Source organism: Haliotis rufescens, unplaced genomic scaffold (genome assembly GCF_023055435.1).
Source record: "Haliotis rufescens isolate VD_foot unplaced genomic scaffold, xgHalRufe1.0.p SCAF_11, whole genome shotgun sequence".
In the NCBI taxonomy this organism is placed as follows: domain Eukaryota; kingdom Metazoa; phylum Mollusca; class Gastropoda; order Lepetellida; family Haliotidae; genus Haliotis; species Haliotis rufescens.
In genome coordinates, this window is record NW_025963791.1 from 3,823,073 (window position 1) to 3,837,246 (window position 14,174).

At 39.3% G+C, this 14,174-nt stretch overlaps 2 protein-coding genes across 3 annotated transcripts in view; one reads left to right on the forward strand and one right to left on the reverse strand.

Moving 5' to 3' along the window:
* Positions 1–14,174, reverse strand: part of LOC124134329 (GPI inositol-deacylase-like) — a 91,704-nt gene that overhangs the window by 31,753 nt on the left and 45,777 nt on the right. The gene's annotated exons all lie outside the window — the stretch shown is intronic.
* Positions 1–14,174, forward strand: part of LOC124134330 — a 39,133-nt gene that overhangs the window by 17,024 nt on the left and 7,935 nt on the right. Inside the window, exon 1 of one of the 2 annotated variants that reach the window (XM_046499092.2) lies at positions 9,014–9,139. The exons of the other annotated variant lie outside the window; for it this stretch is intronic. The gene's annotated coding sequence lies outside the window, so the exon portion shown is untranslated. Of the gene's footprint in view, positions 1–9,013; positions 9,140–14,174 lie in introns of those variants that run through there. 2 annotated transcript variants of the gene reach the window in all.

Below are 14,174 nucleotides of genomic sequence, written 5' to 3' on the forward strand. Positions count from 1 at the left end.
TACTTCATCAAATTTGACTAACACATTGTGTCTTTTAAGGACAGGAAACGAATCTGCTAGAACTACCATTTTGTTGGGGACCACATCCCCATAAAGTAAAACACCTGCTCACATGAAAATGACAACAGCGCCTCACAGGCAGCTTGGTATGTATATTCCCCAGGGAGCTGAGAATGAAAAATCGATTGCATTGACAGGGATAATAATGTAGTGCTTTCAGCATGCATTACGATGTGGATTTGGCGCAAAATAAATGTGCACATTATTATTATTAACATATAGTAATGAAAATGTCTTAAGTTGTTTAGATTTGAGGATGTCTTGATGAAACAATAGGCACATGGTTCACATTATCAGTAAAATGAAAGTAATACACAAAGGATATGTTTGAATAGAAAAATATTTTCTTTTTAAATACATTGTACATTCTTTTTTCCAAAAGGTATTCCTTTGTTTCTCCATCTGTCAATCCACTATCTGACAGCTAAATAATAATACGACTTTTACTATATCAACATACAGTTATGCAGTTACTTAGTGAAAATCTTGATCATTTATCTCACAGATCTCCTACCAGTAAATGTTCACATTTAACAAATGATTCACAGTCGGCTATCTCCAAAATATCTTGACAATAATACAAGAAACAAACACCACGTCAATCATAGTCCCCAAATCTTAAGCATAATGGTTATATCTCACCTACAATATCTTAGAATTTCCTACCATACAATATGCTTCGCATGACTTACACACTATAGGCATGTGGGTAATACCTTGTAAATCTCAAATCTGCAGGAAGCAGAATAATGAGATTAAACGGGATCATGTCCCTGGCAATCTCGGGTAATCCTCTCCCCTCTTCAACCTACCCGTATGTTTACGTTCGCATCGCTGACGTAGCTTTTATTACGCCCAGTCACACGGAAAGGTACATTAATCCTGTGAAACAATCGTTGGCATGTCCAAGTGATTGGGAATCTATCCAGTGCCAAATCCTCAATACTGGAGATTACCATATGATAAACAGGCTGGGAGTTACTAAACCATATGAGATTAAGTGTAGCCCGGTCTGTTGTGAGGGCATTTAAATGGGTCATTTCTGCATGTGTCAAGTTCTCTATATTGGGTTGTATTTTTTCTGTTAAAAGGACAGGACTTGGAATATATATCGTTCTGAAGGAAGATGGCACTTGGAAACTTTGTTATGTAAAGGAGAACTCTTTGAATATTTACCACTGAAAGCATAGCTCTTGTACTGTTCATCATTTAGAGGATAAATCTTTAACTAATTAAGCGGTAGCACTCTTGGAATGTTTATCATTTGGAGGATAGCATTTGGAATATCTATTCTTCAAAGGATAGCACTCGGAATATTCTAGCAAGAATCTTGGCTTGTAGAATCTTGTCACAATGTGCCCACTAAAACAAAAATGATAAACATTACCCAGATTTCATAGGGAACATCAACCCAAATACCAACTTATAGTATTTAACCCCTGAAACATGACATAGCCGAAACACATAGCAACATAACACCTAACTTGCTCACTGGCATCTAATACACGGAGTCCAATAATTCATCACTGCACTCTTGATAAGAAAAAGAAAATTAACCGTTTTTTCGCAAAAGCCCTGCCACTTTACCATTCATGGCAGCAACAATTAACACTACTCAGACCCTAAGGAACAACCCTGAGCCAAGCTGCACCTATTTCGGGGCCAATCAGTATAATAGCATAGTTTGCATGCAGGTCCTACCGTATCTCACTAGATCTTTACAGATCTTAATGGTCAGAAATACGGCTCATGTGCCAAGACTGTGTAAAATGAGTGACCAACACGAGCAGCGCTGTGTGGTAAAGGTTATTCTGGCATTAGTTCCTGACCCACCATTGGCGCTCTTGGAAATGACTCATTCCTGGTACTCTCAGATGCTGAGAAAGTCAACGGCACCAATTCTACTTGTAATACCATCACGTTGTTCCTGTCTGTGAGCACTGCTATCATTACCATTTTGTTGGGAACTACAGTTTATTGATTTTGGTACCGTTGTAAATTATCCTTTGTAAAATGCCATAAACTGATGTGATTACTGTGTATATCTATGAATATTATCATACCGATTCATGTATAGTTTCTTCGATGATGAAATTCTTCGATCTCATTTCCAACATGCTCAGTGATTATGAACAACACAAATGTAATATTGAACAACACAAATGTAATATTGAACAACACAAATGTATAATTGTATTTGAAAAACAAACAGCAACAGATGTTTGTGCCACAATCTGATTTGTTTAGAAGAGATGTCAGTTGCATTTGAGCCCAGCAATTTACAGTGACAAGATATGATAAACACTGCAGCAGCAATGACAGCAAGATATCCTTGTCAATTTTACGATAATCAACAGGAAACCTTCATTTGTATTTGAACCCAGCAATTTACAGTGACAAGATGTGATAAACACTGCAGCAGCAATGACAGCAAGATATCCTTGTCAATTTTACGATAATCAACAGGAAACCTTCATTTATATTTGAACCCAGCAATTTACAGTGACAAGATGTGATAAACACTGCAGCAGCAATGACAGCAAGATATCCTTGTCAATTTTACGATAATCAACAGGAAACCTTCATTTGTATTTGAACCCAGCAATTTACAGTGACAAGATGTGATAAACACTGCAGCAGCAATGACAGCAAAATATCCTTGTCAATTTTACGATAATCAACAGGAAACCTTCATTTGTATTTGAACCCAGCAATTTACAGTGACAAGATGTGATAAACACTGCAGCAGCAATGACAGCAAGATATCCTTGTCAATTTTACGATAATCAACAGGAAACCTTCATTTGTATTTGAACCCAGCAATTTACAGTGACAAGATGTGATAAACACTGCAGCAGCAATGACAGCAAGATATCCTTGTCAATTTTACGATAATCAACAGGAAACCTTCATTTATATTTGAACCTAGCAATTTACAGTGACAAGATGTGATAAACACTGCAGCAGCAATGACAGCAAAATATCCTTGTCAATTTTACGATAATCAACAGGAAACCTTCATTTTAGCTGAATTCTACATTCTCCTAACATTGTGATTTTGAAAAAAGAAGACACGTGTAATGTTTGATGAAACAAACGTTTGATGATGTTACCCGAAGTGTGATGACTTGAGCCAATGTTTGGTATCACGAATGACATTGCTCACAATGACATCACATTACACTAAATGATATTAATAGCTTTTCACAGTTTTACAATCAGACTTCAAATTAAACAGTTACGCCATTTTTAAAAGAGAATTTATTACATTGCATCATCTAGGTTTTATCCAGTCATTCAATTACAACAAATTAGAAAATAGTAACCCCAATTCGACTGAAAATAATTGCTAGAAAAAAATTGAAGGCTATTACAGAAGCTACTTGAGTGTGCCATAATGATCCTCCGCCATTCAACACCTAAATCCATATACCAGAGCAAACCACTTCATCTCATCGGCAATCTCAGCCCACACAATCGCCCTACCGTAAGATGGAACCTTTTGTCTTGGCGCATGTGAGAGATATTGATTGGCTATAATACATCCTACACCTTATTATGTTCAAGGCTGTACAATGAGTCTTCATCAGCATTGTGAATTATGCAATAAACTCTTGATTAATAGAATGCTGTCTCGGACCAGATCAGTCATCAGTTCACACATCACTAGGGACACACTGAGCGACAGAAAGACATATTGGGACGAATTATGCATCATAAACTAGATAACCAAATCACAATTGAGCAATGGTTAAATCATTAGTGCATGTACGATCTCTGATTTGGTATTTTATCCCATTTAGTTGTATTAATGAGATGAAAAAGATTACATGATCGATGAGTAATGGTGTGTGGAACAAAAGTTAATGAAATAAGACATATGTTATGCAATGTGTCAAAACTTAATCATGGTAGAATCAATCTAGACAGGCTTGATTTGTTTATCTGAAGTAAATAAGGGACGAACTGATGATGACCTTGGTAACAGTACACGTAATCACATATTTATACTCTGATTACAGCTTCAGCTTCCGTATCTTCAGAGAGGATGTCAATTCACTAATCGGCATTAAAAAAAGCCTGTACATGAATATAACATGACTACATTCATCTTCATGGAAAACAGGACTGATTAGCAAATGATTACACATATTGTCATTGATGGATGATAATTGACTGAGAAGTATTTTTAGTGTTTTCACGGGCCGATTGCGAATACACCGAACAAGACTTGGTGAATGGTGTTTAATGCCATAATAAGCAATATTACAGCCTTATCGTGGTGGCATGCAACTGAACAAACCTTGAACAGAAAATTCAAGTTTCATTACACTTTGAAAATTATTTAAGCTATCACTAAATGTCGACAATGTGAAATTAAAGCCCAATGTAATACAGGTCAATGCAATTTACCAGTTGGGGGGGGGGGGGGGGGGGGGGGGGGGAGGGGGAGACCCTTGAACAAACAGATCAGGTAAGTCCTCAGTGAACTTTGACCACCCAATCAAAATGAAGTCTGCAGTGGTTCTTGAACCAATCAGTTATTCAGGCTATGATGACATGATTATTTCCTGTGGCCACCCATCCGCTTACATTCACCATTTTGACCAGCAAATCCCCATGTATAATGACAAGCACAAGGCACAGCATACAGAGCTGTTCTGCACTACTATAAGTATGGGAGACTATCAACAAAGAGAAATGACAATGCTGTGAGTTTTTTTAACCATGCAATCCCTATTTAATGTTTTTTTCTTTCTCAAATCACATAAATATACAGTAGAATATGAAAGGTCGAGGGTTTTTTTGCTCCATAAAACACACCATCGTGAGTTTTGATTTTTATCAAAAATTCTTGATTCAGACTGTTGAAAAAATGCTATCATTGTTGCAAGGTGTTTTTCTTCAAATAAAACAGGCTCATAGTTTTAAGTAAAAATCACTGTAGCTCAAAACATATGTGATTGAGAACCAGGCAGGGTGACAACAAGTACCATTTTTGGGGGTATTTTATGACGCAGTCGGGTATATTTAACCACCCACCTTCTGCTCTATTCACCAGACCACAGAGGCAGTCTTCTACCCATTAAGCCCAGTAGATTACACCTACAAAGACTAAAGATTTTAAACAGACACTCGTTCGTTAGGTGATTTATGAGTTAAATTAGGATATAATTTCTTTGTCAATGTCTTTTCATTTCATTGCAAGTTTCTATCAGCGCACAAATCATTGTCAAGAGTTTGCTATCAGTTGACGACACACGTTGCGGCATCGTTGAACCTAGCTGACATGCACAATGTAATAATTGCTTAGACATTAACTTGTTCAAAAAATGAATGAAACTCAACATCTATTTCCCACATATAATCCAAACTTGGCATTATCATTGATGTTTTCCCAACATCAATCAAACATGGATGCTACATAATTGCCAGTTATTATCAAGGGAGTCATACTGATTATCTCTGCCTCACTTATAAGAGAACAAATAACATCTACACGTTTCATGAAGCTTGGAATAAGACATTATACAATGTCAACATTAAAGAGTTAGTTGTTATCCTTTCTATGTATGCAGTGGGTGTATTCAGTATTTGTTCTGCAAATGTGTTTCTGTGTGAGGACAAACAAGTAACTACTTATCAGAAGCTTTTCAAAGAAACTAGTCTTTCAAATGCAAGAAAAAAAAAAGTGACATTTTCTCAAAGAGAATAAATTACTGACTGTGTAAATGGTATTAATCTGTTCAAATGGAGATGTAAATAATTAAGCTGAAAGAAAGGACAGTGGGTTACCTGATTGTGTTCAACAGCTTTAGCTATCGTGGGTATATCATTACATTGAGATTGGGGTTGAGTGGGGTTGGAGGTCGAGTTGGAAATTTAGTGGGATGTGTTTGGGTGATTAAACAGTAAAGTAAAATTTTATTTTAAGATTGGTCAAAAGTTGAAGAAAATAGTCATGAACTATGTCAACACAGTTCCGATTTTTTCAAGCATAGTGTCTTTCGGATGCCACAGGATGATCCAGACCTAGTCAAGACACACTTTGGTGTTTTTTAATATCCCTCAATTTATTTGAGTCCTAAAATAACATATCCATTTCAAAGTCATAAGTTATGGCTCCTACATTCGACTCTGAACACATACACTTTGGAAACTCCTGGATCACCCTTGAAAACATGTCCATTCAGTCTTACATGCATTTTACATATCTCTTTATTAAAAAAATATACACAAATCTAAAAAAAATAATTGAAAAAATTCACATCATTGATAGAACATTTGATTTTCTCTATCAAATAATTAAATCAAGAATCTGCTGACCTTGCATTCAAATGTAATAATTACCCTCACCCAACTCAAGGCCAACTCTAAACATGTCTCAAAGGGTCAGGCAATGCTTGTGTCTATGGAGGGTATTGTGACCTTCACACAGGGTTCTAAGCAGCACGCAAAGGAATTACCCATGCATGTAGTTGTCTGATTAAAGATCAGTGGAGCCCTGCGATACCATCACAAGTATTGGCCATTTTACTTGGCTTTATTCAGCCATCAACAAATGAACCTGGCCCATATAGCCACAGATCAGATACTCAACCACATTCAATATTATTACAATCTGATAGGGAAATGACCTATTGAGGGGGTATTGTGGTATTTACCAAGAATAAGTCTTGATATATAGATGTAAAGGTAACGTGTAATTGTATACAAATAGATGGTATAAATACAAATGGGTTCGCTGATGTCTTCATTACTGGTGTTGAGATTGGCTTTGATGTAGGATTGGGAACACAGCTTGGGTTTCCCTGGGGGGAGTGAAGCTGCTTGCTTGATTTGACGCCCGACCTTCCTATAGTTCACAAGTCATGTACCAATGTAACACCATGGGCAAACCTTCCTTGGTTTTGGAAGCAAAGCTTTCTTACTGACATCAGACAGATTCAACATTTTGTCTGGTTGACCAGAGTGCCCTGTGATTTTGTGCACCAGAACAGTTGTTGAGAATCAATTTAGAAAGCAAAGATGACTTTACATTGACATGAGAAAGGTTCAACACCACGTAAGTTGATGAGAGTATCCTAGCATCTGTGAAATGTTGAGAATTGTTTGGAATTATAAAATCAATCATTGTTACAATCGGTTGCTCACACTGATTAATCATCAATGTATGCGAATGAATTGGGTTTAATGCTATCTTAAGTAGTCTTTCACTCATATCATTGTTAAACAGCTTATTTTTTAAAAAGCCCAACATGAAAAAGTTGCAGAAGTTCACCTTTTTCATGAAACCCACAAGCAAAGGCATGACGTGAAAAGACCAAGGGTCATAAGTGAAACTGAGACTAGATCTCACATCAAGCAGATCCTGGCACCACAAAGCAACACAAAATTGCACAGTGAGTGTTGTATATTATACCACTGGTATCCATATTTTCAATAACAATGGCCCCATAACTGAGGAACTGAAATGTGTTAAGGTTCCCTGAACAAAATGATTCAAATGGATATTAAGTGTCCACAATGCCTGCAGTGTTAATAGTCCATGAATGATTGGCCTGCCTGACTATAGTGTCCTCATGTTGCTGATGATTCACAAACGTTCAGCCATTTCTACTTCCTCTTTCAAATTGGAATGTTAGATTGAATCATCTACATTTTAAAAATTCCAATCTTTGAAAGAATTCATTCCTCTGAATAAAGACAAGTTGACATCCTTAACACTCCACCATCCCACTGATCACAGCCCAACAGCAAGAGTCGACCATTTGATACTCTGGGGGGCCAGGGACTTTTATTGTTAAACATCTGTTCCTGAAACTGCTAGAAATACAATATTTAGTCATATTTGTAGAGAAGAAATAAATCATTCATTCATCATGCTGGATGCTCTAAAAACAGTGTGTTCTGGGTGCTACTCCACTCAAAAGTTAAAACATGTATATGCTTTGAAGCAATCCCAGCCCTAAGAGTATAAAATAGAGATCCAAATTGCCCCTTGTTACAGCCCCCCTCCACCCACTTCCCAACTGTTTCTTGTTACAGCCCCCCTCCACCCACTTCCCAACTGTTCCTTGTTACAGCCCCCCTCCACCCACTTTCCAACTGCCCCTTGTTACAGCCCCCCTCCACCCACTTCCCAACTGTTCCTTGTTACAGCCCCCCTCCACCCACTTTCCAACTGCCCCTTGTTACAGTCCCCCTCCACCCACTTCCCAACTGTTCCTTGTTACAGTCCCCTCCAACCACTTCCCAACTGCCCCTTGTTACAGTCCCCCTCCACCCACTTCCCAACTGTTCCTTGTTACAGCCCCCCTCCACCCACTTCCCAACTGTTCCTTGTTACAGCCCCCCTCCACCCACTTTCCAACTGCCCCTTGTTACAGTCCCCCTCCACCCACTTCCCAACTGTTCCTTGTTACAGCCCCCCTCCACCCACTTCCCAACTGTTCCTTGTTACAGCCCCCCTCCACCCACTTTCCAACTGCCCCTTGTTACAGTCCCCCTCCACCCACTTCCCAACTGTTCCTTGTTACAGCCCCCCTCCAACCACTTCCCAACTGCCCCTTGTTACAGTCCCCCTCCACCCACTTCCCAACTGTTCCTTGTTACAGCCCCCCTCCACCCACTTCCCAACTGCCCCTTGTTACAGTCCCCCTCCACCCACTTCCCAACTGTTCCTTGTTACAGCCCCCCTCCAACCACTTCCCAACTGCCCCTTGTTACAGTCCCCCTCCACCCACTTCCCAACTGTTCCTTGTTACAGCCCCCCTCCACCCACTTCCCAACTGTTCCTTGTTACAGCCCCCCTCCACCCACTTCCCAACTGTTCCTTGTTACAAACCCTTGCCTCCACCCACTTCTTTACAAGCCCTTAAGATGGTGACGGGATCAGATTGACTCTTTACACATATGCGGTTGAGCATTTCCGCTGCTGTGTTAATCATTAATGAGGTGAGCTGTATGGTGGGGAATGACACAGCTCGACATAGCTTGTGTAGCATCTGACAGTGCAGGTGTCGCACTCCATGTTCTCTCTCCACACGAAGAGGTGCTATACAGAGACGAGAGCAGGGTAAGATTCATGGACATGCCAGTGACTGGCACTTTTCGGGCAAATCTATCATTAATGAATATTAACATAATGTTTGTTTGTTTGCTTGTTGTTTAATGCCGCATTCAGCAATATTCTACCTATATGACGACAGTCTGCAACTGGGATCGATGACATGCATCAACCAAGTCAGCAAGCCTGATCACCCGATCCCGTTGGTCGCCTCTTACAACAAGCATAGTTGCCTTTTATGGCAAGTATGGGTTGCTGAAGACCCATTCTACCCCAGATCTTCACGGGTCTATTAACATACGATTCCTCATTATGTTATGTTCACGATTCGTCATTAACATAATGAGGAATCATGAAAGAGGTTTTATGGTTTAGTTTTAATGAAGGAGACACAGAGAATGACAGGACATAGAAAAGGACAGGAATGAAACCAGGGACAAGAAATGACTATCACAAGACTATTCTATCAATAATTCAACAACCAACAAATGCAGTAAGCAGAGCCAGTGCAGGAGGTGTCCTATGTCAATCTGTAGGACTGACCTCTGGGGAATCATAATCACTATATCACTGTGACTGCCTCACAAATTCCCTTTATAGGGCCTCACAAGCTAAAAGTCGTGTTGAACATGTGACTAACCATGTATGTATTTTTGCTTTTAATGGTTTGCTGACAAAGTGAGTCCATCATCCTCTATTATTATAATACCCAACACCCATTCACCACAGCTTCATTTCCGAAATAATCTCATCTCCATCGTTCTTATCACTCTCACAGCAGAAAATTCATCTTGCCAGTAGAGTTAGTGGCTATATCCATTTCTCTAGCCCATTCAAAACGTCACAAGCCATGGTCAAGTAGGCTAGCATTGATTATCAATACAGAAATGCATAACCATTTTCTAATATATCATATGTTCAAAGTTTATTGATCTTCATATGTTACGGCCAGGTTAGTGTATGTGTTTTAAGTGTTCCTAATGTCGTACCATCACACAGACTACCTACAGTCCAGACAGTTCAAATAATATGTGACCTCTCGAGTATCCGGCTATTAGCTGTTTTATCTGGCACCATTTGAAGAGTTTCAGGGTAAATAAGTAATAGTGATCTGTTTGTGAATGAGCAGTTGACTGGACCCACAGCTTGGTCATAGTATATTCTTAAAGGTTCTTCAGCATTCCTTGTCAGTTACCATCAGAGTGGTACCATGAAGGCGTCTAAGGCAACTGTAATAATCAGCTGCAACAATACTCTGTGTATGGAACTACTTTTTTTAAACAGATTTGTGTTTTTTTCCTCACAATAAGGGACATTTTGGTATTAGGTTTCTTAAAATATATTTCTTTGTTACTGTGACTTGACCCGCTCCTAAAATTGCCCCTGCTTTTAATAAAACTATTGTATCATTTTTAAACACTGTTAAAAAACATATTTTTCAAACTGATTTTCGTTTTTCGGCCAGATTCTGACTTTTAGCACAAGAAGAAGTAGAATGAGGCCAAAATATGTCACATGATTCATTAGAATTTAAAGCTACTCATATTTACTCAATACATTTGATGAATTATCAACGACTGCCCTCTCGCCATTTTGGTAGAGGGAACTTCAACTAAAAATGGTCCACAGATGAACCAATCGGATGCAATCTATAAATGTCTGTTAACGTGGAACTTGATACCCAAGCAATGTTAACACAATTCAGAAGAAAATTCAGTTGAGATGTGTGTTAAGCAACTGTGTTTTAATTCAGGAAAACAACACTGACAGTCAATATTTATACAGCAATAAGTGTCCACCACCCATCATCCACCAATCCATCAATTACAATCAATCTCCTAGACTCCTACAACCATCCACCATCCACCACCCACGCTCCCTCCTTACCATCCACCACCCACTATCCACCCTTACCATCCACCATCGACCCTTCACCCATACCATCAACCACCCACCATCCACCCTTACCATCAACCACCCACCATCCACCCTTACCATCCACCACCCACCCTTACCATCCACCATCGACCCTTACCATCCACCACCCACCATCCACCCTTACCATCCACCACCCACCCTTACCATCCACCACCACCATCAACCCTTACCATCCACCATCAACCCTCCACCCTTACCATCCACCATCCACCATCCGACATCCACCCTTACCATCCACCATCGACCCTCCACCCTTACCATCCACCACCCACCCTTACCATCCACCGTCACACCCACACCAATTAGAAATAAACTGCATTACATGATGTCAGACCCATGAAGATCTGTGTTAGAATAGGTCTTCAGCAACCAACACTTGTTACAGAGACGACTTGAACGGGATCGGGTGGACAGGCTCGCTGACTTGGTTGGTGCATGTTATCATATCCCAATTGTGTGGATCAATGCTCATGGTATCAATCACTGGATTGTCTGGTCCAGACTTGATTATTTACAGACCGCCATCATATAGCTGGAATATTGCTTAGTGCAGCGTCAAACAACAAACAAACAAACAAACAAACAAACAAGCTAGCATGATATCTAGTGTGAGGATTAGTATCACTGTAATTCTCCAGATATCAATCACCAAACCACTGACAGGTAGAACAGCAATCCCTGGTTCTAGGCTGACCAACAGTGTAAAACCTAGGTGAGACATGTAGATGAAAGCAATGAGTCCTATTCTCATACCTGACATCTGCATAATCCAGACCCTACCAGAAGATATAAATGACTAATCTTCCTATATCTCATGAATAAATATTGTGTGCGATTATCATGGCTTGTGCTTCAGCAAGAGGCTTAGTTATTGGTGAGAGTGTCTTCAGAGAATGTATATTATTTCACTATAATATCATCTCCAGACAACAAAGAATAAAGTTGTTCAACATTGCCAAGAGTTAGGTGAACATTGATCAGAGAGACAAGGCTAGAGAAGATTTACACCAGCATGTTTTGTTGTTGTGTTTGGACATCAAGAGATTCTTGTGAAGCTGTTGTGTGATTTATCAGAACATATTGACAGGTTCAGACAGTACATGGAGACTGACAAAGAACAAATGTCACTCCATGTAAAAAATACAGGACTCTTTTGTATCAAGCCGGCTTGTCAACATGAACAAATTAGGATCTTTCTGACATCTATCTTTGTATCCGAGATAAGATACATGTAGAACTATGTGACCACCAGTGTTGCACTTGTGTCAGGTTTTCACTTTGAAATACTGGTTGAGAAGATTGTAACTGGAATATACCAGTTTGTTCTTGCTTTTGACACCCTCAGTGTTCAGAAGGAAAATGTCAATATTCAGGAAAACACATGACTATGGTCACAAAGTATTTTACTGGACATATTGATAATTTGTTTTTACTGGAACTATTAAGCAGTTGCCAAGATAAGACTAAGTGATGACATTATTATTGGAATATGTAAAGTTTTAGTCATTCCATTTTTGTGTCACCATAACAGCAGTGGAAGTTGATGGTTTTGATACACTGAAAGTCTGATAAAACAAAATAGTTGTATTGATGTTAAAATAGTTGTATCATTGTATCTCTGAGTGAGATTGTGGTTATGGGGTTTTATGACTCCATTAACAATATTCAAACCATATCAGGTCAGTGACACCAAGAAATGGCTTAACACATTGTATCCATGTGGGGAATCGAACCAGAACTTTGAAGTTATGAGCGATTGCTTTAAGCATGAAGCTACTAGAACCCTGTGTCTATATTACTTTGACTATTTACAGAATACCTTTTCTTGATGAGAAACTTTGACCGGGAGGTAATAAATAAAAGAAAATTGTCCCTTTGGGGATTTGGGGGCAAACTTGGTCTTAAAGAAAGAGATGACTAAACTTGTTTTTCAGTTATTACATTGTGAGACCTGATCAATTGATGGTCATCATGGCAGCATGTTTCTCTAGCCCAGGCTACCGGTACAGGCTGTTGTGACACGACAGAGTACAACACAAGATAACATCACATTCAAATGTGCACTCCAGCATCACATGGCTGTGAGGTTAGAAATGGTTGCATTTGTTCATTGGAAGTCATTATCCTTGATTATAGTGTTGTTTAATATTTTTTTTCTTCTGTCTTCTTTTGAACATAACATAATCATGATAATTTATAAACCCATTAATACACTTGGTTGGCAGTAACTCCTACAAGCTACCCTTAAGCCACGACGGGGCCAAGCCACAATTAAATGAAGAGATTCACTCGACTATGTATTTTCCTACCAGTGAATGGTGGATCATATTATTGATTTTACACTTGAGTGAGTTATTACCAATTGTCTTGTGAGTGAGTGAGTGAGTGAGTGAGTGAGTGAGTGAGTGAGGTTTACAGTGCTTTGACGGAACCCTGCATATCATATTGCAGTACCTTAGAAGACTGGGCCACCCATGCCCCTGAGCCACAAGGAACCACACTGTTTGCTTGATATGATACAAGGGGTCCTTATACAGGAGATTACACTCAACTCAAACACTAAACTCAACTTTCACATGTTTGCAGTGAATGGGTACACGGTAGGAGATCATTTTAACTGTCTAGCGCCTCACAGGCAGCTTGGGTTGCATACTCCCCAAGGAGCTGAGAAAGAAAATTGAGTGCACACTGACCCTTTAACCGGGGTAATAACGTAGCGCCAGGAGCAATCACTTGAATGTAATTTGGCACATTATAAATGGATTTATTACGATGTTTGTGGCTTGGTTTTGTATGGCTTCATGATGTCATCTTGTCTGGTCCCTTCCAAACCAGCTTAGGTATAGTCACTGTGTCTTTATACCAGTCTCTCATTGTCCAAATCCCAGAAGGTCGCTATTCAGTCACTGACTCTTTTCAGCCTCTACAATTTAACATCTGGCACCAACTGACACAACATAGAGAATTATCATTGGGACTTATAGCATATAAATCTGATACTGGTGTCACGATGTGCCAATTTATGGGTGCGCCACAATTCACAGATGTATTTATGCATGTTACTATACAATACACACCACACTTATCTATCGATTCATATATTAAT